At 40.3% G+C, this 24,425-nt stretch overlaps 1 long non-coding RNA gene across 3 annotated transcripts in view; it reads left to right on the forward strand.

The window, feature by feature from the left end:
- LOC120364355 (uncharacterized) overlaps positions 1 to 24,425 on the forward strand; it is a 380,014-nt gene that overhangs the window by 32,554 nt on the left and 323,035 nt on the right. Inside the window, exon 5 of one of the 3 annotated variants that reach the window (XR_012517634.1) lies at positions 11,824 to 22,425. The exons of the other annotated variants lie outside the window; for them this stretch is intronic. This is a non-coding gene — a long non-coding RNA (uncharacterized LOC120364355). Of the gene's footprint in view, positions 1 to 11,823; positions 22,426 to 24,425 lie in introns of those variants that run through there. 3 annotated transcript variants of the gene reach the window in all.

Here is a 24,425-nt window from a genome sequence, read left to right on the forward strand (position 1 = left end):
ACCAGCCTAGGCAACATAGCAAGATCTTGTCTCTAGAAATTATTTAAAAATTAGCATGGTGGTGTGCACCCGTGATCTCAGCTACTTGGGAAGCTGAACTGGGAGGTTGCTTGAGCCTGAGAAGCTGAGGCTGCAATGAGCTACAATTGTGCCACTACATTCCAGACTGGGCAGCAGAGTAAGACCACCATCTTGAAAAAAAATTAATAAAAGACTTTGGCACATTAAAAAATATAGCAATATTTCATCTTGCTAAAACAATTATCTCACACTAACCTATTCAGAACGAAAATAGAGAAGAGGTAAAAATAGCTTCTAAGTAGCCAAATAGATGACAGGCAGTCATGCATTCCAGATGGAATGGGCTGGCCTGTGTGCAGCGTCACTCTGGTTTTGTCTTTAATCTCATACACTTCACTTGTAAGTATCTTACATCTTCATTAGGATCTCATTTAACCTCATTTTACTTACAATTTTAACTAGATTGGTATCCTAGTTACTATTTCCACAGCAAAGGAGAAGAGGAAGGAAGCTGTTAAAGGAAGTCACACTGACAAAACCAAAATTTAAAAAGTGACCACTGACAGCAACAGAGGAGGCAAAAACAAAACAAAATAAAGCAACAACAAAAACCTTTTGAAAGTGACATAAATATACAAGAGAAGATTGGTGTTCTGTCTACTCTACAGAACAGTAAAAAACTCTGAGGTTCACAGCCAGAAAGAATGGTTAAAATTGCATGCAGAGTTCTCTTTAAAAGGCAAGGAAATGAATGATTTATTCCATGCTATTATATCTTTTCATGTACTATTGACTTGATATGATTATTGTTTTTCTGTAATATATTTTAGAGAGATTTCCCAATAAGTAGGTTTAAAACGATGAAAAAGTTGATTTTTGCTTGAAACCAGGAGGCGGAGGTTGCAGTGAGCTGAGATCGCACCACAGCACCCCAGCCTGGGTAACAAGAGCAACACTCAGTCTCAAAAAAAAAAAAAAAAGTGGATTCTGAAAGCTTGGGGGAACTTCATTTTCCAAGCAGCCATTTTCCTTGGAGTTTTAGCCAAGAAATTTCCTCCAGAAAGACAGATGGGGAGTCACAAGGAATGGCTTTTCTGCCCCTCTGCACAAGGGGGCTATGTCTACCAGCCTCTTCCTCTAATTTAGGCCAGTGATGCCCAGTCTCAGGAGTGCACTTTGGTAATCACCATCAGTCCTTGCACAGTGATGGCTTTAATTGGGGAGGCAAATGTGGAGTCTTTCATCCCCCTTCCTAGAAATTTTTGGACATGTTACAGGTGAGCTAGAATGCAGAGGGTAAGAAAATAATCCTTTTTCAGGAAGAAAGGAATTTGGGAACTTTTTCTACAAAAACTATAAATAACACACATACCATTCATGTCTTGTTTAGTTCGTTTTATTATTAGTAAACAGTAATATCCCAGCAGTGGCATCAGCTAACCAGAATATTACTTTGTGTGTGTATGTGTATGAGCACTCATGTGTGTGCAAGTGCTTGCATTTAGCTAATAGTGTGGGATAGATCCTTTCCTTTGCCTTGTTCTAGAATCTTGTAGTCCATGCACCGATCCTTATGTCTCTAGTGCTGTTACTGTTACTAACTCTGTCACTCCATTGTGTTCACTCTTTGTCTTTTTATCTTCTATTTGTCCTTTTTCTTTGTCTTACATGCTGTGATAGACATCGTAATGACCCCCCAAATGTGTTCATGTCCTCATCCCCAGAACCTGTAACTGTTATGTTACACAGCAAGGGGAATTAAGGTTGCAGATGGAATTAAAATTGTTTATCAGCTGGCCTTAAAGTAAGAGGATTATCCTGAGTCTTTAAGTGGATAAGGTAGAAGCAAAAGAGTTAGAAACAGAGAAATAGCATTGTGAGAAAGAACTGCTACCAATAACTTTGAAGATGGAACAAGGTCCCAAGCCAAGGAATGTGGCAGCTGCTAGATGCTGGAAAGGGCAAGAAAACAGATTCTCCCCTAGAAGCTCTGGGAAATAACATAGCTCTGCTGACACCTTGAGTTTAGCTCAGTGAGACCTATTTAGAAATAACCTCTAGAACTGTAAGACAACATATTTGTATTGTTTTAAGCCACTACGTTTATGGTAATTTGTTATACCCGTAATAGGAAGCTAATACACATGCTCATAAATTACATTTAAGAAGTATTTGCCAGTACAGGCGTGGTGGCTCATGCCTGTAATACCAGCACTTCAGGAGGCTGAGGTGAGTGGATCACCTGAGGTCAAGAGTTCGAGACCAGCCTGGTCAACATGGTGAAACCGCTTCTCTACTAAAAATACAAAAATAAGCTGGGCATGGTGGTGGGCACCTGTAATTCCAGCGACTTGGGAGGATGACGCAGGAGAATTGCTTGAACCTGGGAGGCAGAGGTTGCAGTGAACCGAGATCCTGCCACTGCACTCCAGCCTGGGTGACAGAGTGAGCCTCCATCTAAAAAGAAAAAAAGGAAGTATTTGCCACCAGGCTCAAATGTCTGTAATCCCAGCATTTTGGGAGACCGAGGCTGGTGGACCACTTGAGGTCAGGAGTTTGAGACCAGCCTGGCCAACATGGTGAAGCCCTGTCTCTACTAAAATTTACACAGTAATTAGTTGGGCATGATGGCACATGCCTGTAATCCCAGCTACTCAGGAGGCTGAGACATGAGAATCAGTTTGAACTCAGGAGGTTGCAGTGAGCTGAGATCATGCCACTGCACTCTAGCCTAGTCGACAGAATGAGTCTCCATCTCAAAAAAAAATATTTACTTTGTGCTTAATATTGTGCATGGGGGAAAATACAAAAGTAATGTAAATATTGTGACACCTTCTCACAAGCCATTGATATTTCAGAAGATGAAACAGGATTTTATTTCTGTTATGCCATTAGCTGTCATGTGATGCTCATAGTTGCCCAGGTAAATACTAATTCATCTAGTCATCTACATTTATTGATTGCCTTCTCTGTGCCAGGCACTGTGCATACAAAGATAAGCAAGATATAATGACGAGCAAGATATAGTTACTTAATATAAACCAAGAAAATTATTCATGTCAACTACCACCCCGTCAGCTTTTCATGCAGTCTTTTCCCAATCACCCAATTCCTCAAACTCCAAATCTATAAAATAGAGTTGAGATTTTCAACCAGTGGTGTATGTGTGCGTCGTTGCTGTGGTGGGCATTATATGGCAGATAAAAATACAATGCCTGGATCTGTCAAAGTAAAATTGTGAAATGTTTAGAATGAAATCACAATGAAAGTAGTATATATTAAAACTGTGGAAAGCAACCAAAGTGGTATCTGTATGGATACGGAGCCACTATCTTTTGTTGTTAGTTTATTATTGTATTATATATAATCAAACAACGTGATATCACCTATATGAAATGAAACATTTTTTAACTTGTTGAGATTTCTTTTGTGGCTTTTTCTTTTTTCTAATATATATATTTTTTACTCTCTAAAGCAAGGTAAAGAATTACCTAAGGAGCTTTTACAAAAAGATCTATAGCAGTGGTCTGCCACAAAAGAAATCTTAACAAGTTTAAAAATGTTTGATTTCATATAGGTGATATCATGTTGTTTGATTATGATGTAATACAATAATAAATTAACAACAAAAAAGAGTGGTTCCATGTCTATATATTTGGAAACTAACAAGCCACATCCCTATATAATTATCTGGATAAAGAGACGGTCAATATAAAATTGTGAAATGTTCAGAATGAAACTACAATGAAAGTAGTATATATCAAAACTGTGGAAAGCAGCCAAGGAGGTATTCAGAAGGAAATTTATAGGCATGATCTTTTATTAGAAAATGAGAAAGATTCAAAATAAAGTACTCAATTCAAGATAGAAAAGGAACAACAAAAATAAATCCCACAGAGTAAATGAATTTACAGCAGATGAAAGATAAAAGCAAAAGTAATGAAGCAAAACAACCTTCATAGAATTGATTAATAAAACCAAAAGTTTGTTTCTTCAAAAAGATGAAAAAAGCAAACAAATTTTGATTGTGATAAACATACAGTATTAGCATTAACAGCAGCAGCAGTAGTAGTAGTAGTAAGGAAGTATGTCTATAATGCTCTATGTCAGAGACATTCTTTGCCCATCAGAGACGTGTGTGCTTCCATACTTTCCAGTCACTCTTGGTTAAGTTTGATGCTGGCCATTGACCTTCAAGAAGAGTGACATGTGCCATATCTGAACCGAGCCATTTATAGGTCTGGTGTGCAATCCTTCAGCTCCTCTCTTTCTCTGCGGCTATGATCTGGAAAGCCATGTGCTGAGACAATGAAACCATTGGATAAATGCACCCTGATTTACTGAGTTCCCAAAGAGAGAACAGATGCTAGGGAGTTGCTCACTTGCCATAGCACTCTGTGTGAACGAGAAGTTAAGCTTTGTTAAGTCACTGGCTTGTTTGTGTGTGTGTGTGTGTGTGTGTGTGTGTGTGTGTATGTGTTTATGTGTGATGGAGTCTTGCTCTGTTGCCCAGGCTGGAGTGCAGTGGCGTGATCTCAGCTCAGTGCAACCTTTGCCTGCCAGGTTCAAGCAATTCTCCTGCCTCAGCCTCCTGAGTAGCTAGCTGGGACTACAGGCATGCGCCACCATGCCTGGCTAATTTTTATATTTTTAGTGGAGATGGGGTTTCACCATGTTGCCAGGCTGGTCTCAAACTCTTGGCCTCAAATGATCCACCCACCTTGGCCTCCCAAAGTTCTGGGATTACAAGCATGCGCCACGGCACTGGGCCTCACTAGCTAATGTTTTAATGTAGCATAGCCTCTCTTATCCTGACTAATTCATGTTTTGTAAAATGTGTTCTTTTGAGAGTACCTCTCAGTTATTAGAAAAATACCTATAACTTACCAATTTAATTTTAAAGTTGAAGTGTAAGAATAGAGTGGAAAAGGAAAGATGAGCTGAGCTCTTTAAAGTTCACCGTTTTTCTTGTTTGTTGCCCGACTATAATATACTTGAAGTCTTAATCAGTTACAAAGACCTAATAGGCCAGGTTATGCGCATCCACAAATACACATATACCTCCAAGTCTGTAGAAAAAAAAAGAGTTTCCAGCCACCTCCTGTTTTTTTTTTTTCTATTTAAAACATTTTTCTTAATTTGTTAATTCACTGTCACTTTAGAAAGATAGTAAGACGAAGCATCAGCTCTTTTTGATCTCTTACTTCAGTAAGCTATCATTATGCTATATCACAATTCACTCATTATAGCATATTTTCATTAAAATGAGAAAATGAAAATAAAACAACTATCTGTGCATTAAATTATATATAACTGAATTTGACCTGATTCTGATGCTAATTCTCATATTAAGAATGCCATAGAGCAAGCCATTTATTAACGTTTATTGAAATGCTAGTTCTATGATATTCACACAGGAGAGTTTTAAAGTGTTAGTCATATTTCTAAAATTCACAAAATATTGAAGAATGCAGTGATTAAGTGCATGGAGTCAACTTGTCGGAGTTCATATCCCAACTCCATCACCCTATTTGCTGGGTGACCCTGGGCATTATTTAACCTATCTGAGCCTCAGTTTTCTCTTATGTAATATTGGAATAACAATAGTAATTAGCTCAAGAGGTTATGATGGGGATTACAGGTGTTAGTGTATGTAAACTGCTCAATTAACATTGTTGTGGCTGTTGTTGGTGATGATGATGATGTTCAAGATTAAACGGGTTTGACAGTTGGTCCCAGAGCTGTCACTGGTGAGTAGCTTTGCCTCTTACTGCTTACTTTGCCTCTGTATCTTTGACAAACTTACCCTTGCTCATCTTCAGTTTTCTTGTGTACAAATGCAGATAATTATAGTTATCTGATAGACTTCCAAAAAGATTAAATTAAATAGAGTATTACAAATAGTGGTAGCACAAAAATGAGTATACAAAGCATTCAATAAATAATAGCAATTATTATGAAAACCAAACACTGGAAAACTACTGTTTAGTTTACCTATATAGCGCGTCTCATCCAAAACAATATTCTCTGTTACCATGCTCTTCCACTTCTTCCTGTGCCTTCAACATTGCTGTTATTATCTCCTGAACTACAGGCTGAATTTTAATACCAGTAATTCTAATATATTACCCAATATTCTTTTGTGTGTGTATTTTTCATATGTAAATATCATAAGATTTCGTATCTAGAAACTTGACAATCTTTTTGTTGTTGTACAGATTTTACTTGCCCATGTTGGATTTAACTCAGAGTCTACATGTTTGCTTTTGCTTTTTCCTCTTTTCTTCTTCCTCCCCTCATGTCTTCCTTCCTATCCTCCTTCCTTTGCTTCCTTCATCTCTTCCTTCTTTTAATTAGGCATACCTCCAAACTGTGCTCCAGAAAGCTCTCCATGGCATAAAAGAGTAGGTCTGTTTTGTGGAAGAGCAGCTTTGAGAATGTAGCACCTTTTTTTTGGCTTCCAAATGCCCATCTAAGTGATTCTCTATCTACTCTGCCACACAGAGGTTATCATTGTTCCAATTATTCCTTTCACTCTCATTTTTACCTAAACTTCACAGTCTTCAAATGCACTGAATATTTTTTTTTTTTTTTTTGAGACAGAGTTTCGCTCTTGTTACCCAGGCTGGAGTGCAATGGCGCGATCTCGGCTCACCGCAACCTCCGCCTCCAGGGTTCAAGCAATTCTCCTGCCTCAGCCTCCTGAGTAGCTGGGATTACAGGCACCCGCCACCATGCCCAGCTAATTTTTTGTATTTTTAGTAGAGACGGGGTTTCACCATGTTGACCAGGATGGTCTCGATCTCTCGACCTCGTGATCCACCCGCCTCGGCCTCCCAAAGTGCTGGGATTACAGGCTTGAGCCACCGCGCCCGGCCCAAATGCACTGAATATTAATTTTTGTCAGGTTGCAATCATTTGATCGTTTTAAACTCATGCTTCTTTCTTAAATGCTACTGTAAACTTATTAGCTCTGGATTTTCTATTGCTTACTAATTTGAAGTCCTTAAAGAGAATGCCAAACAATTAAAATTTGATGTAGCCTGGCCAAAATACCACAAGAATATAAAATTATTCCAGGGAAATGGAACTATTTCTTCTTTGAATTCTAGAGCTATATCCATTTGTTTGCTTGGCACCAAGCTGCAGGGGAAATGGAATTATCTAGATTGTCTCCAATAAAGAGGATTCTTACTTTCCAAAAATTTTAAAGCACATGTACTCTTTTAGGACCTGAGTATATTATTAATATTTTATTTCTAAAGAAGAAAAAATACCAATGAATATTAACAGCGATTGTGTGGAACTTATTATCTCTTCTCTGAAGAGAGGAGGGTGATTGTGAGGTTTGGGGAGGTTAGGAAGAGAATCACCTCTCCAGGCATGCTTGACAAGGCTCGTAGATGAGGAAGTGTGGGAGAAGGGAGTACCATGAACTTCTAGCTGGGATGGATTTGTGGTCAGCCTCCTTGGCTCTTCTGGGGAGTAGCGGCAGAGTTTTGGATATCCATTTTGAGGGGTAAGAAGACATAATGGTTAAGAGAACAGGCCCTGGAGGCAGACATTACTGGCTTGAAAAGCCAGCTCTAACATTTGCTAGTCTGAGCTTGTGTAAATTGCTTAACATTGCCACACTGGTTCCTTCATCTGTTAAATAGGGATAGTAATGATACTCTTCCTCCTCCAGGGCTGTTGTGAGGACTGAGCACAGTTTCAGGCATGTGCTAAGCTCAGTAAATGGTTAGTATTGTTATGGTTGTTTTAACATTATTCTTATTTTACTATTATTGAATTCTAGAATTTAGTAATTCAGTTTAGTTATAGAATGAGAGTTTCTTTCCCTCCTCTAATCCATCATGTGATTCTTGACTTAAACATCTGGCTTTAAAATTAGAAGTACTTATTTAGTCTCATGAACTTTTAAAAGTTTGCTAAAATATATTAAGGATAAATAAACCTTCCTCTTCTCTTCCTCCCTACTCTTTTTTTTTTTTTTTTGTCCATTAAATGCATTAAAACTGCTTGTCTAATGTGGGTCTCACTATATGCCATATAGACATCAGAGCAAAGTGGTCACTTGCTCCTGCCATTGGAGATATGGATTTGGACACGGTGGAGCCCTGTTGGATGAGACAGTGTTCCAGGACTCTCAGGGGCTTGACTGCTTGGGTTTGAAGGACTTAGTGCTCTCATTCTCACTAGAGGTGATTTCCTTTTTGGAGCTTGGGGGTTAATATTGGGCTGTTTTGGTCTGGTTTCTGGGGACATCTCTAGACATCTGTGTTGGCTTCTGGGCAGCTTTTCCTGCTTGGTTAATGAGGCTGCTGTATGTGAGAGGAGCATATTTCAATCCCTCCTGGCCTTTGCCAGCTGCATGAATTCTGGGAGAAGTGAATGTCAGCCTCTGGCTGAAACTGAGAGGTGACAAGGGAACAGCAGCCTGCCAACAGACAGGGGCAAGGTCAGTACTGAGACTGCACGGCTGAAATCGGAATGTGTGCCTGAGATCCTGTTGGCTTAAATGATCTGTGATTGCTTCCGCACTTCGATGATTTTTTTGAATATAGCTTTTACCTACAGAGTGCTTTCATACACATTGACTTGCATAATCTGCTCTAGTCACAGGGGCAGGGGAGGTCTCACTCCATTTTACAGAGAAGAAAATGGAGCCTTTTCTCAATAAATTTTCCTAAAAAGTGTCAACCCATTTTCTAACTCTCAGTCCCACTGTTTAGAGTGTTTTCTTGGCTGGGCTGATCTTATTTCTAGGTGAAGACCATAGCTTGAGGCCCAGTGGGACAATCTGTAGGCACCAGATTACGTTTACTTTTCTGCATGATTTTCTGAAACTCCATCATTTTTACCAATCATTCCTCTGCTTTAGCCAGTGCCTCTCTAAGTTCTCTCTTAAAAATGCAAAGAATCTGTAGGAGGGGTAGGTAAATCATCACTGGTAAATCAGTTTGTCACATTAAATACTCTCTTGATAGTCTGCTGAGATCAGGGCAGGTAGGGATGGAATTAATGATGACAAATGAAGAACCTCTGGAATTAATGGTGATAAATGTGGAACCTCTGGAATTAATGATGGTAAATGAAGAACCTCTGGAATTACTGGTGGTAAATGAGGAACCTCTGGAGTTTGATGCACTGTCTGAGAAGGGCAAGCTGAGCAGGGTGCATTGGTTTCCTCTTGCTGTGTAACAAATTATCACAATCTTAGTGGCTTAAAACAACACCTAATTATTATCTTATGGCTTCTGTGGGTGTGGCTTATCTGGGTCCTCTGCTCAGGGTCTCATAAGGCTGAGATAAAAATGCTGGCTGGGGCCCGCATGGTGGCTCACGCCTATAATCCCAGCACTTTGGGAGGCTGAGGCGGGCAAATCACAAGGTCAAGAGATTGAGGCCATCCTGGTCAAGATGGTGAAGCCTCGTCTCAACTAAAAATACAAAAATTAGTTGGGCAGGGTGGTGAATGCCTGTAATCCCAGCTACTGGGGAGGCTGAGGCAGGAGAATTGCTTGAACCTGGGAGGCAGAGGTTGCAGTAAGCCAAGATTGCACCACTGCACTCTAGCCTGGCAACAGAGCGAGATTTCGTCTAAAAAAAAAAAAAAAATTGCTCACTGGGCTGGAACTCGGGATCCTCTTCTAGGCTCACATGGTTGTCAGGAAGAATTCAGTTCCTTTGGGTTGTGGGACTGAGGCCCACATCTCCTAGAGGCCACCTGTAATTCCCTGCCATGCATCCTTCCTCATAGGCACTTCATACCATAGCCACTTGCTTTTTCAAGGCCAGCTGTAGATTCTCTCTCTCCAGTCTCTAAGATGGAGTGTTACATGGTATGATGTAATCACCGGAGTGGCATTTTGAGATTTCACCTGAAAATCTCAATATTTAGGCAAAGCTGGGTGCACATTCTCATGGGAAACAGCTGGTAGGAGCTGAGTAGTGGCTGCCCCCTTGGGAAGGGAAGGATTCTTGGTTTTCCAGAGTCTCTGCCTTCTGCTGGTGCTGCGTGTGCCTGCTACCCAGCCTGCTTCAATCATTGGCTGTGCCTATTCGTCTACTGGTGGCATTTGAGTTTATGACGGGGGGGGGGGGTTATATTATTGAAGAAATCTGCAGAAGTGTATGACTCTAGGAAATGGAATAAAAATGCTCTGATTAAGGCATGGGAGTAGGCAGAGGCAAATATGGCTCCACACCCTCCCATTTGTCTCATTTTAACATACAAGAAGGTGGGACTGAGCAGATCCGGGTTCAATTCCTGGTTCTTCACTCACATGTGTGGACTTGAGCCTGTAGTTTAATCTCTCTGAACCTCAGTTTCCTCTTCTGGGAAGCTGTCCCTTCCCCAGAATTTCTGATTCAAATAGTCTTGGGTTGGGTTCTAGGAATCTGTAATTTTGACGAAGGCCCATGGTGACATTTAATGGTCAGGCAAGTTTGGATACAGTGTCCATTTACAGTTGCATGGATTTTGGATACAAATTCCACTCAAAGCAGTGCCATCATGCCTGGCTAATTTTTTATTTTTAGAAGTGATGGAATTTCACCATGTTGGCTAGGCTGGTCTCAAACTCCTGACCTCAGGTGATCTGTCTGCCTTGGCCTGCCAAAGTGCAGGGATTAAAGGCATGAGCCACTGCGCTCAGCCTTAGGCACCTATGTCTGTTCATGCCACTCTCCTGATCAGTGATTTTTTTCTCCTGGCTGCACATTAGAACACTAGATAGATGTCCACATCCCACCTCTGCTGTCAGAACTTGGAGGCAGGGGCAGGGGCAGATTAAGCTTTGGAAAAGAATCTCCCCCAGCTGATCCTAATATGTAGCTGGGGTTAGTCACTGCTTTATAGACAGGCTGAACATTAGCCAGCAGCTATGGGCTTAGGAAATAAAGGCCAGCTCCTGGGGAATGGCACTGATAATTGGGACTCATCTGACAGGCAAGGATTCTGGAAAAGATTTCAGTTCCAGCAGGAATATTCTCAGGAAAAAATACCAAGAAGTTGACAGTCTAGGAAATGGACTCGGAAACCAAACCACGTAGACTGGGCCATCACAGCAGGGCAGGGGAAGTGTGTATGTAGTACTTTGGGTCCCCCTGCCACCACTAACATCCCCTTCCCAGCCACCTGCAGCTGGCGTCCTACATTGATAAAGTCATGCTAGTCAGGGCTAGTTCAGGTCCAGAGCAGGCTGCAGCTGCCTGCTGGGTCACTGCAGGGGCTGACAATTTGTATCTTAGCTCTCAAAATAGTGTGTAAGCTACTGGTGGGGAGCCACCCAGCCCAGTAAAATGCAGGGGCCAATAAATATTGGTTGAATGAATGGATGAGAAGAGAGCATTCAGCTTCACTCTGAACATTTGCCTGAGTCTCAGGCATGGGGCTACTTCAATGCACTTCTCACTCTCAACCTCCCTGAGAAGACAGAAGTTAACGTCTGTCTCTAAACAATCTCTACCAAACTGAGTTCAATCTATAGACAGATGATAGTTAATAAGAGGCCCAATTTACAGAAAATCTTTTATTTCCAGAAAAAAGCAAATTGAGTGCCTCTAACATCTTGGTTTAAAATGCAAAATGATCAATTCTTTTTCTTTTCATTTCTTTTTTGAGACAGGGTTTCGCTTTGTTACCCAGGCTGGAGTGCAGTGATGCAATCATACGCCATACTCACTGCTGCTTCAGACTCTTGGGTTCAAGGGATCCTCCTACTTTAGCTTCTCAAGTAGCCATTACTACAGGCACATGTCACCATGCCTAGTTAATTTTCTTTTTTTTTTTTGTAGAGATGGGGATCTTGCTAATGTTGCCCAGGCTAGTCTTGAATTTCTGGCTTCAAGCAATCCTCCTGCCTTGGGCTTCCAAAATGTTGGGATTACAGGTATGAGCCACTGTGTCTATCATTTTTCATTGAAAAGAAAAATCCTTTTGGTTTCTGAATTTCAAATTCTGGAACACATTTTCTCAGCTAAGGGAAATTTTTAGTAACTTATAGGTATAGAAGCCTTATTGTAGGCAAACTCGGATTTTAATATTACACTCTCATGTTTGACAATAGAAGATAATTTTAAGTAGTCTAATATAAATGCTGGTTGTTATAAAGCTTTTGGTTAAAAAGACATGAGATTTATCAAATTGTGCAGTTTAATATTGCATAGTCTATTGTGTGTCATCCATGCCTCAAGAAATCTGTAAAAATGAAAGGACGAGAGGCAAACAAGGACATGCATGCTTCGTGAAGTCCTGCTTGGGGTAGGACTTCGCTTCTCCTGTAAGGACAACTGCTGAAATATATTTTGGTCAATTAATTCACGTATTTTTGGTCCTATCTCTTTGTAATACACAACATTGGTTTGGTTTAATAACCCAAGAAAGCCTCTAAATATTTCACAGCGGACAGTCCTGATGAAAACTTAACTCGTAGCAAAGTTGTTTTTTATTTATGGGCTTCTGGGGGCATCCATAGTGCTCCACAAAGCATGGGAAAGACAAGTTTATGCTCTGGGCCTTCTGTGAGTGCTTAGCATTTAGATAGCAGTGACAGTTACGAGTGTGAGTGACTTTGTGAGTTATTTGGAATGATAGCCTCCTGGTAGGAATGACAGGCAGTGCTCCTTGGGGGAAGATGATTATACTGGGTATGGTCATATGGTCACCAGTCACTGCATTGGGAGTCAGTTTTCTAGAAGTAATGATAAGCATTTAAGGGACAGAAGGATTGGGGAGGGTAGCAGGGAAAAATAAAGGCATTCAAAATGAGGAAAGCAGCATGACCCAGGCATAAAGATGAAGTATCTGGCGTGTTTGTATGACATATTTTGGGGACAGAATTATGACAAGGCTGAGTAGCAGGGTGGACCCAAAAGGTGAGAATCTGGACAAGCAGACCTTGGCATTCTGGCAAATGGAAAACAACAGGTTTTATATTGAAAATGTTTGAATAATGAATTTTTTTGGAATGATTACCATACACAGGTAATTATAGAAGTGCTCCTATAATGAGTCAAAGCAACCCTGTGATGTAAACACTATTTTTAGTATCACATGTTATGGATGAAGAAATGGGGCACAGTAAAGTGGCTGAGGTAGGATGTAAATCCAGGTTGTTTGGTCCAAGAGCAAATACACTTAATTACTAGGCTGCCTAGTACTCCTTAATACAGTAAGTGGTATTTAAGGATGAGTGAATCTGCTGGTGATGCACAGGGTTGATCAGAAGGAAAACAGCGTGGGGTTGGGAAATCCAGTTAGGAGGCTGTGGCAATAATTCTAGGCATTCCAGAAACCATTCCTATCTTTGCTTCCTGCCTCTCTGTGACTTGACTTCATCCATTCCCACTAGATCTATGCTAAATCCAGTCTCCATCATCTTCTGGTTTCTCCCTTGCCCTCCTCCACTCTCTTCACATTGTGCAATAAGACAGTCTTTGTAGAGAACAAACCTGATCATGTTGACCCTTTGATTAAACACTTTGGATAAGAGCCATACTCTTGGGTTACAAGATTTTTCATGAGCTGGCTCTTGCTTTTCTCTCCAGCCCCATGTCTAGGCACCAGTGTCCTTGAGATGGAGTCTCACTCTGTTGCCCAGGCTGGAGTACAGTGGAGCAATCTCAGCTAACTGCAACCTTTGCCACCTAAGGTTCAAGTGATTCTCGTGCCTCAACCTCCTGAGTAGCTGGGACTGCAGTTGTGGGCCACCATGCATGGCTAATTTTTGTATTTTTAGAAGAGGTGGGTTTTTGCCATGTTGTTGAGGCTGGTCTTGAACTACTGACCTGAAGTGATCTGCCCTCCTTGGCCTCCCAAAGTGCTGGGATTACAAGTGTGAGCCACTGTGCCTGGCGTTAGGCTCCTGTGTCCTTTCAAGCCACTCTGATGATCAGTGATTTTTCTCCTGGCTACACGTTGGAATACCAGATAGCTGTCCAGATCCCATCTCTGATGTCAAAACTTGGGAGCAGGGACAGGGGCAGAAGAGGCATTGGTAAAGAATCTCTTCAGTGGATCCTATTATGCAGCCAGGGCTAGCCACTGCTTTACAGACTGGCTGAACCCCATGCTCTGGAGGGACCTGCTGGGTCTATGCTGCTCTTTCTGCCTAGAGCATATTTTCCCTCATCCTGTTTCACTTGATTGACTCCTCTGCAGTCTTCAGATCTTATTTATCACTACCTCCCTAGTGCCTAGAAGGGTGTACATAGTAGACTTTCAATAAATATCAGCCAGGATTAGTTAAATGACTGAATAATGCTCTCTCCACCCCCAACCCAGGATGTCCACATCCTAATGCCCAGAACTGGTGAATATGTTACCTAACATGGCAAAAGACACTTTGCAAATGTGTTCAAGTTAAGGATCTTGAGATGAGCAAATAGCTTGGATTGTCCAGGTGGGACACATGGAATCACAAGAGTTCTTATAAGAGGGAGGCATTGCGTTGGAGGAGGGAGGAGATTTAAGGACAGACACAGGTGTCAGAGAGGGAATGCTGGCTGGGTGCAGTGGCTCACGCCTATAATCTCAGCACTTTGGGAGGCTGACGTTGGAGGATCACTGGAGCCCAGCAGTTCAAGACCAGCTTGGGCAACATGGCGAAACCGCATCTCTACAAAAAATACAAAAATTATCTGGGTGTAGTGGCATCTGTAGTTCCAGCCTCTTGGGAGGCTGCGGTGGGAGGATTGCTTGAACCTGCGAGGTGGAGGTTGCAGTGAGTCAAGATTGTGCCACTGCATTCCAGCCTAAGTGACAGAGTGAGACCCTGTCTCAAAAATAAAAAGAAAAACAAAAAACAAAGTGAGAGAAGCAATGCTGTGCTACTGGCTTTGAAGCTACAGGAAGGAGCCACGAACCAAAAGAGTGTAGGTAGTCTCTAGAAACCAGAAAAGCAAGGACACAGATTGTCCTCTAGAGTTTCCAAAGAAAGCACAGCCCTGCCAACAAACCCTTGATTTTGGCCCAGTGAAGTCCACTTCAGACTTCTGACCTCCAGTTTCCCCATGTGTAAGACAAGTACTTATCTTACTGTTAATACCCACAAAGTATTTAAAATAGTGCCTTTCCCATAGTAAGTGCCCAATAAATGTTACTGTTATTATTACCCCATCACTGCAGTTTTGGAGGGTCTGTTTCCTGAGTTTCCTCTTGCACATCCCCCTTGACTTCTGAGTCTATTGCCTGGAAGCCTGGGACCTCGCCGTGCTTATTGGCTGTTGCAGCTCCAGGAACCCAGTGTCCAAGCCTTGAGTCCCTCTGCTGCTTTCAGAAGGAAATAGAGATAATGTCAAGAAAAAAGGAGAGGAAGGAGTCAAAGAAGCATAGATGGCTTCAAGTTGGCTGACTCAGAGAATGACTAAGATGAAAACTGGAGAGGATGGGAGGACAGTAACTGGGATGGCTTCCCTTGTTGGATGTGTGTCCCTGATCCTCTACCTAGCTGCCCCAAGCCTCAGCTTACTCTCCTGCATGTGGAGCTGATCATAGCTGCTTACAAGAGTATCATAAAAGTTAAAGGGAAAGTGACTCTAGGGCACTTAGCATAATGCCCCATCTGCACACAGCACTCTCTAAATGTCAGTTGCCATTCATTTGAGCAGGAATGATGATAAAAGAATATGACCTGTAACAGCAATTTTCCAACTTTTTGGTCTCAGAAGGGCTCCTTTATACTCTTAAAATATTATTAAGGACCCCAAAGAGCTCTTGTTTGTATGTATATCTAGTAATATTTACCACATTAGAAATTAAAACTGAAATATTTAGAAGTATTTATTAATTCATATAAGAACAATAAAAGACCCATTATATGTTAACATATGATTTAAAAATAAAACATAGTTAATCCTTCCAAAACAAAAATAATTCTAGTGGCATTGCTTTACATTTTTTCAAATCACCTTAGTGTCTGGCTTAATAAAAGTCAGCCAGATCCTCATACCTGCTTCTTCACTCAAGTCTGCTGCAGTATCACATGTCACAAGTCAGATAGCCTCTGGGGAACTCCACTGTACACTTGTGAAAGAATGAGAGTTAAGAAGGCTAATAACATCTTGGTATTATTATGAAATAGTTTTGACCTCAGTTACTACCTGAACAGATTTCAGAGGTCCCCAGAACACACTTGGAGAATCACTGACTTGTAAGCTCTTTTTGAAAAAACGTTTTTAATCTGTGTATATAGATCATGACAAAAATGAGATTAAATATTACCTCCATCACATGGGCAAAAATTGAAATTGAAAACTTTGACAATAACAAGTGTTTCTGAGAATATGAAACATTGGGAGCTCTCAACCTCTGTTAGGAGTTTAAATTGTATAAATTGGCTTGATTACTTTATTAAATATTACTACATTTCTCTTTAAAGTTAAAAATGCTCATATTCTATTATCCACTTATTTTTTTCCTTAGGAGAATTTAAAAAGAAATTATGATATAGTTATATAATTGATGACCACAATTGAAGACTGAAATGAATAGTAATAGCAATAGAATACCAATGAATAGAAACATATAATTTACAAAATAGAATGCTACAACTAAAAATGAATTAACTAAAGCCATGTAAACATGAATATCTCAAAAACAATGGTGAGCAAACAGTAAGAGATTCAAGTTCTGTGTACCATTTATTTTATTTAAAAAATATTATTATCATTTTTGAGACAGTCTCGCTCTGTCACCCAGGCTGGAGTGCAGTGACATGATCTCGGCTCACTGCAGCCTCCTCCTCCCAGGTTCAGGTGATTCTGCTGCCTCAGCCTCCCGAGTAGCAGGGATGTCAGGTGTGCACTACCAGGCCCGGCTAATTTTTATATTTTTAGCAGAGATGGAGTTTCACCATGTTGGCCAGGCTAGCCTTGAACTCCTGGCTTCAAGTGATCCTCTCACCTCGACTTCCCAAAGTGCTGGGATTATAGATATCAGCCACTGTGCCTGGCCAGTGTACCATTTGTGTAAAGTTTGAAAACATGGAAAGCAAAAATACATGTTGTTAATGAGCACATACGTATGTAGTGAAAGTATACAGTCACGCATGGAATGAGAAACACCATATTGAGGACAATGGTTACTCATGAAAAACGAGATAATAAAATTAGGGAGGGGTCTTGGAAGGCTTTAACTATATTTGTAATATTTATCTACTTTAAAAATTTGAATTAAAAAAGAAACCTAGTTAAGTTCTGCCTAAGCTGGACAAAAGAATATGGCAAGAAAAGAAGTCCAATAAAAATGACAGTGACAAAAGAAAACTCTCTGCATGAATAGTAATAGTAATAAATACCAATGAATAGAAACATTAATTCACATAATAGAATGCCACGACTGAAAATGAATTAAGCCTTTGGACAATGACCCCTAACCCTTTGCTCACTTTGGCTATATGGACAGTGCCTGGTTATGAGGAGCTGGGTTCCAGTTGTTCACTGGTGATTGATTGCTAGGTGCTTACCATGGATTTTCTCACAGCAGCAGTTAAGCACATTGCCTAAATGCCTGGACTAGGCCCATCTGTGCAGCTCACAGAAATCTATTAATTTTACAACCTGCCTAACCAATGGTAAGAAATCAGCAAGGTTGAGAGGTAGTTCATTGGGAAAGTTTGTTCTGAATTAGAGAGCCAGGAACATACCCTCTCTCTGGCAGACCTGGCCTGATCCTTCCTCTACTTTCCTTTCCAGCCTCTTATTAGGATAGGAGATTCTCATATTCCTGAACCAATTGAGGTTGGCTAGGGTAGAGTCCCTCTCCGATAGGATAGCCTGGGGTAGGTGGATGGTTGGGGAATTTGGGGTCAGGAGATATAGGGATGTGGGAGGGGCCAAACCTGCCAGCCCAAATCCCTGAGTTTTTTTTTCCCCCAAACGGAGTCTCGCTCTGTCACCCAGTTGATCTTAGTCAGCTCACTGCAACCTTCAACTCCAAGGTTCAAGGATTCTTGTGACTCAGCCTCCTGTGTAGCTGGGATTATAGGCACATGCCACAGTGCCTGGATAATTTTTGTATTTTTTAGAGAGATGGGGTTTCACTATGTTGCTCAGGCTGGTCTTGAACTGCTGACCTCAAGTGTTCTGCCTGCCTCGGCATCCCAAAGTGCTGGGATTACAGGTGTGAGCCACCGCACCTGGGCAAGTTGGAATAACTCTTGCTTCTCAATCAGCTTTGGAGTCATCTCTCACTGATTTTCTGCTAAGACTTCTTTTATCTCCTTGTTTACTGCTACATGGTTTCTAACCTGACTTACCTCTTCTGTTCCACTGTGGAAAAAGCCATTGTGCCATGGAGCCTCCTGGAGCCTGCAACACAGTAGATGCTCAGTTGCTGGTGACTCTTTAATTTCCTTCTAGATGGGGCTGAGGGTTTGATTAGAAAGAAAGATTTGAAGATGTGTTTATATACATATTACACAGGATGAAAGCTACATTAGTTGTCCTTCCCTACCCGTCTCAAGTGCTAGTTCTCCTTCCCCCACTTCCATGCTTCTCAGCGTCTGAAGTGAGCACTCAGCTTGGGGATTTGGCAAAGAAGGCAAAGAGTAAAAATAAAAAGCAAAGGAGAATTAAGAATTTGAAGCATTCTCTAAGAGCCTCCACTAACTGTTGGTTCTGATATTCATTGAAACATACATCCAGCTCCTTAAAAGCACATTTGAATTGTAAGTTTTTTTAAACAAGAATAACATATTTAAAAAGACTTCTCATCATTCCAACCCAAGTGCTCTTGTTTTTTGGGCACTCTTTTTCAGTTCTTGTTACATTGATATGTTTCAACAGCTATAGATTATAGGCACATATACTTTTTCTCTTCATATTCTCTATGCTCCTACCTGTTGTCACACTTATTATTATTTTTTTCATATCTGGTTCTTTTATTGAAAACTAGCATCTCAACAATCACATTTCTTTGTGTCTCACACAGTCATCCATGTGAATGGTACAAATATCAGTAGTCTGAAGGGCAATACAATTATTGCAAAAATATAAGGTCCTCACTTATCCATGGGTTGGTCATTTTTTAGCTTTGTGCTGGTTTCCTGTAGTCTTCCATTGCATTTAGGCACTAGCTCATTTGTCTATGTTTCAGAATGCCAGCATAAAGGCAAAATAAAGGTAAAACAACAATAACAAAAAGGACAGGAAAGAACAACAACAAATAAATATTGTGGCATTTCTTAGCTGTTTGGCATCTGACTCCCCTTTTAGTGTTTGGGGAATTCTTCACCTCATGAGTCTCAGTGGGAGACTCAGGCTCTGCTCATTATTAAAGTTGAAAATGTCGAGAACTTGTTTTCCCTACCTTCTTTGCAGTTAAGCACAACACACTCCACCCCAGAGCCACAGAGACATGGAGGATGCACTCTCTGGCAACAGTGAAGGATGCACTCTCTAGCAGTAGCAGTGGGAATGCCAGTGGTCACACTTATTTTTTAATGCCTGGCAATATTCTGTCAGTGGCTATTAATGGAGTAGAGAACATATGTTCTGGAGTTCTAACTCAGGAAGAATGCCAAGACTTCAGAGGGTTGATTCAAGAATTAAAGGTCACAATAGATGTAGCATATTTACAATAGTATCTAGACAGCATAAAGGCTGACTAAATGTTGGCTATTATCTACAACCATATCGACTCAATTAACTTTGTCTTCCTTCTTTACAATGTAAGAGTAACTTTTGGTGGGGAGCGCATAGGGTGAGGGCTAAAGTAGGGTCTCTGGGATGAGGCATTTGGAGAGGTGCCAGGGCCATTTACTATTGCTACAGCAGATATTTTTTAGGCACTCCCTATTTTCTTTCTTTCTTTTTGTTTTTCTTTTTCTTTTTTTTTTTTTTTGAGCCAGTTTAGCACTAGACACTGAGCAAGCCTCCTGGTCCCTGAAGATATAAAAAATGAATGACATTTTCTGCTCTCAAGTTGCTCACTGTGTAGTCAGAAGATACAAAGTGAGGAAACACCATGTGGGAAGGGTCTTCATCCCAGGAGGTCAGGGAGGAGCCAAGACCCACACTGGGCTGATGCTCACACTGACCTGGGTAGGGTTCCTCCTAGGAATTGGTCAACTTTTTAGGCAATGACACTAGAAAAAAATGCCTAGAAACCAGATCATGAAGCAGGTTGTATGCAGTCATAAGGAGGACCCCTCCCTCTGCCCTCAACAGGTGATTTGAGAAGTTATAAAGCATAGAAGGGACAGAAGAAATGAGTAATGAAGGTCAACTATTTATTCCCCTCTCACATTTGTTTCCTTCTCTGCTGCCTCGGCAGATTGGGCCCTCAGTAGCTCAAGAGTTATAGTTGGGGAAGAGGAGGAGAGAGGAAAGACAGGAGAAAGAAATTCTAGATAATGACATTGAAGACGAAAGGGGAGTTTTTGGAGCCCACTGACTGGGGAAGTCATTTGTATTTAAGAGATGTATGTAATTTAGGCTTCTAAAAGCCAGAGACTGCCCTAGAAAATAAATTTCCCATGCTATGCAGCAATTCATCAGTACCAAACTTCATCTCCTAGTTATTTATGAGTTTGCATAACTTGAGTAAGTGCCAGGCAAGTTTTTCTGAGTTTGGTTCTTCATCTAATACGTTTATTTTTGAACATTTTCTAAAGTAACTTTTAACCAAGTTAAAAGTTAGATCCTCCACTGAAAGGTGAAGAGTATTAATGTTTGGGAGTAAATAAAACAGGTCATTCCAACAACCCCCAATCCGAAAGAAACTTTTCTCTCAATTATGAAGCAATTAAGCAAAGTGAGGTGGTGTTTTGACGTGAGATATATGAATAACTGAGACTGTAAAGCTAGCAGATGGCATATCAACATATCAAGTTTGTGAGGTACTTCTGTGAAGTGAAAAAATATGTACAGTTCCAAAAAATATTGAGGTTGACCTAAATACGTTTGCTTATGCTATATGAGTACAAGGCTAACTATGCAACGTTGTTTAAGTGATGACTAGGATACTATTTAAACATCTGAGAGAACAAGTTGATTCTTTAGCATTTTTTTTTGAGCAGTCATTTCAATAAGTATCTTAGAACTTATATGAAGACTTGATTTCAGCTCTAAGAATAAACTACATAATGTTTCAAATCTAATATTATCTAGAAGATCCTAGATGTCATGGTACAGTTTAGTTTTGGAACAAGAAATAGTAATTAAAATCAACTGGAAACATCTAGTGGGAGATCATTCAAAAACTTCATATGAGAGAAACTTTAAGAGGCAAATAACATGAACAGTGATTTCATCAAAATGAGGTGTAAAAGATAAACAGATGGGGACCTTGAAGAAAAAAGTGGTATAAAATATCTAATGTTTTTCTTCCAAATAATTTCCAAAAATAATCAAACCTGTAAAAGTTATATAATGTGCAATTAGTAATGTTTTATTGTATCTCTTTGAGTTTTTCTTTCCCCTTTAAAAATATCTTTGCCTGTGGCCGTATATACAGAATTAGGAGACTCGTGCTTCTCAAAGCCAGCAAGGGGCGAGGGAGGACAGACCAGGTAAGCAGTTGTCAGCAATTACGGTTGTGTTCAGCAGCATGGAGGAGAAACCTGGCTTCCTAGGCTAATACGAGGAAGGTGGATATTTTCCTCATGTGATATGAACCCAGAGTGGGGCAGTCCAGGGCAGATGCTGGTATCTGAGGTCCCTGAAGGCCTGGGGTCCTTTCTGCCTCTCCACAGTCATATTGGCTGGAAACTCAGCTATGTGTTTATGCTCCAGGCAAGAAGAAGTAGAAGGATGAGAGGCAGAGACCTGCAGAGCTGGTGCCTTTTTCAAAAGATTTCCTGGAAGCTCCACCTGTGATTTTTTTGCTTACATTTATTCAGCCAGCACTGATTCCACGGCCTCCTCTAACCATAAGGGAATCCAGGTTAGGGTAGGGTTTTTAAACCGAGTACTTTGCCACCCTAAATGGATCTGAGTTCTATTGGTAAGAAAGAAGGGGAGAATGCTTTTATTTTTTATTTTATAAGTATTTATGTTAACCTGTTTGCCCTCAAAAGAAAGTCAGGATTAATCTATTTCTGTTATGATCTTTCATTTCCTGCTGTATATTATAGTACATGGTAGACATTGAACAAATGTGGTTGATTGATGAATGGATTCACTTAACCAATATTTATCAAGCATGCTACATGTTGATGTTCTGTGATATTTAAAAAGAAATATATTTTCCTGTTCTTGGGGGATTTATAGTTGCAATTTCAGACATTCATATATATGGAATGATTAGAGAACAAGTCAATTGATGAGTAGCATAATTCTTCATGTGTGTTTTGCTTTCTATTTTTCGTGCTATTAATGTACCTGCTACACTGGATTTTGTTTCAGGGCTATTTTCATCAAAGTATTTGGTTAAATATTTCCTGTGCAGAAAAACAATGGAGGCATTAGATACTTGGGTTTTTGTAGCATCAGTGTTGTGGATGATCACAGCTTTTTTGCTTCTCATATTCTCTCTGTAAAACATGCGCCATAGGAATGGCCAACCAGCGTAGGCATTGGATAGACGAGGGACACAGATGGCAGTGAGGAACATGCGTGGGCTCTGAAGTCAGGCTTCCTGGGTTCCTCTTCCAGGTCTGCCATTCACTAGCTGTGTAACCAAGGGTGTGTGTCCCACTTTCCCCATCTGACAAGTGGGGCAGTGACTGTCCAAACTATAGGGGCTAATGTGAAGATTGTGCTAACATATAAAAAGTATTTAGAAAGAGCTTGGCACATAGTAAGTGCTCAATATTAGCTACTATTTTATAGTATTCTCCAATGGTTTATTTAGAAGCAAAACAGTATCAGCCTAGAAGTCCAGGCCTGTTTTTCTCACAAGCATGTTTTTCTCCCAAGCATATTTTCACAAGTGCTTCCATTGTCTCCTCCCTTTTCTCCTTCTCTTCCTCTAAAAACATATTTTGCTGTGTCTGCTTGGTCATCTTTCACAGGGCCAGAGAAAGAATCGCTGAGCGACAAGGGGAGCAGCTGAGTTGGTGGTTGAATGCCTCCAACCACTGTGATGAGCTGTTGAGCTGGGTGCCAATCAAAGTGAATCAATGGGGCTTGCCAGGAGAGATGTTAATTTCAGTGGTCACACATGTCCCTGTGTGGACTCTCCCTAGGACTCTTGACCCTACCCTACAGTGGTTTGAAATGGATTTTTTTAGGCTTTCATTACATTCTCATATCTTTTTTCCATTTGGTATCTAAGCTACACGAGAGCCAGTGTAGTGCTTTGTCCTTGGCTAATATTCCATCCAGACCTTTCCTGAATGTCCAGCTCCCTCTCTCTGCTGCAGCAAGTCTTAAGAGTGAGGTCAGGGGCTCAAACTCAACTCAGCTTGTTAATCAATGAAGGAATGAGGCCGTTTTGTCCCCTTTCTAACTTTCTTTCTAAAGCAGAATCATAAATAGGATACTCTGTGACCTATGAGTCAAAAAGGGAACAATCAGGCAAATGATTTTTGATTATAATATCTACTGTGAACATAATATATTAATAATGAATGTCAAGGATTTGGCTCAAAGACAATAAAAGTAAAGGCACCACATGTCTGCTCTCTTTCTCCCTTTCTACAGTACTGATTTCATAACTTATCTTGAGGTAAAGTGGAAATTGCATTTTAAAAAGCGAGTAAAAATTTTCACCAAAAAAGTAACTTGTAAATTTTTATCTTGAATAACTCGACTGATGAAACTGCATTTTTGTCTTTCACTGTTTGCAAACAAAAAAGGAACAATAATTCACACTAATAAGCACATCTGAGAATGCCTTTAAAACCCCTTTATTTGCCTAATTGGAGAAATTTTCTGGAATGATAGTCAATGGAAAACAGTTATAGCATTTGTGTCTAAATATATCTTCTTGCTTTTGTTTTACCTCCACCTGAGTGTTTTTAAAAATCTTATGTAGAATTGATCTTCCTTTGTTAATGATACTATTTTTCAGGATAAGGTTTTTTTTTTTTTTTTTTTTTTTTTTTTAAGAAAATCATTTAAAACATTTATACTACCCTAAGCTTCCACAGTTCTTTTTCTTTCTTCTTCTTGTTTTTTCAGTTTTGTTGCTTCCACAGTTCTTGTTGAGAGTGTTTTTCTCTTTGGATTTCAAGGTAGTGATATCTTGTTGGCATGTTTGGTGTTGTGGATGTGGGTTTCACTTTATTCAAGCAAAGCATTTAGAAAGCTCAAAGAATTTTTCTCATCTTCCTGGGTAGAGGGAAATGTAAACAGTGACAAGCAGCTCTTCAAACTCTCCCTGATTTTTTTTTCTTGTGCTGTTATTTTCCAGAGTTCAAACACATGGGATTTTAAAAAGAGATAATAATCTCACTTGACAGTAAGCCATAGCTATTATGACAAAGATTAGTCAATATTTTGTGAAACACCAA

The sequence above is a fragment of the Saimiri boliviensis genome, chromosome 5, assembly GCF_048565385.1.
Source record: "Saimiri boliviensis isolate mSaiBol1 chromosome 5, mSaiBol1.pri, whole genome shotgun sequence".
Classification (NCBI taxonomy): Eukaryota; Metazoa; Chordata; class Mammalia; order Primates; family Cebidae; genus Saimiri; species Saimiri boliviensis.